This window comes from Larimichthys crocea, unplaced genomic scaffold, assembly GCF_000972845.2.
Source record: "Larimichthys crocea isolate SSNF unplaced genomic scaffold, L_crocea_2.0 scaffold1342, whole genome shotgun sequence".
Taxonomy (NCBI): Eukaryota; Metazoa; Chordata; class Actinopteri; family Sciaenidae; genus Larimichthys; species Larimichthys crocea.
The window spans coordinates 1-468 of record NW_020851847.1 but is presented as its reverse complement, the minus strand read 5'-3'; the positions used below and the strand labels follow the sequence as shown (position 1 = coordinate 468).

Sequence of the window (468 nt, the reverse complement as noted above, 5' to 3'; positions counted from 1 at the left end):
TCAACTTAAAAATGTCGAGCCAAGCCACTGCTAAGCAATCGTGATTCCTCTAAAGCAGCAAGTCCATGAAATCTTTTTGAACTGTTTTGTTGACCCTGACCTCTCACTTTTCAAGTTCAATGGAACCGACTGCACAAATAGTTAATTTGGTAGGAAAACAAGGCAGGAAAGAGGTCTGTCTCTGTGGCGCAATTGGCCAGCGCGCTCGGCTGTTATCTGAGAGGTTGGTGGTTCAAGCCCACCCAGGGACGATGAACGCCTGTTCTCCCTTGAGAAACAAAAGGTCATGCGAGTTCCTGTTGGACTGTACCCAGAATGAGCTGAACTGCTAAAATTTCTCTAGGTGACTAATAGATTTTACAGTTATTGGCATTCTAATGTGGTTGTTTTGTGTGAATGCTAATTTCACTTCATTCAAATGTTTACTTGAAACTCTAAAAAAGATGGCAATCAATGGTACCATGGCTT

General features: G+C 42.5%; 1 non-coding gene across 1 annotated transcript; it reads left to right on the top strand.

Moving 5' to 3' along the window:
- The first annotated feature begins 177 nt into the window (after positions 1–177).
- Positions 178–251, top strand: trnan-guu (transfer RNA asparagine (anticodon GUU)). The gene has a single exon. It is a non-coding gene; the product is annotated as a tRNA-Asn (tRNA).
- The last annotated feature ends 217 nt before the right edge of the window (positions 252–468 follow it).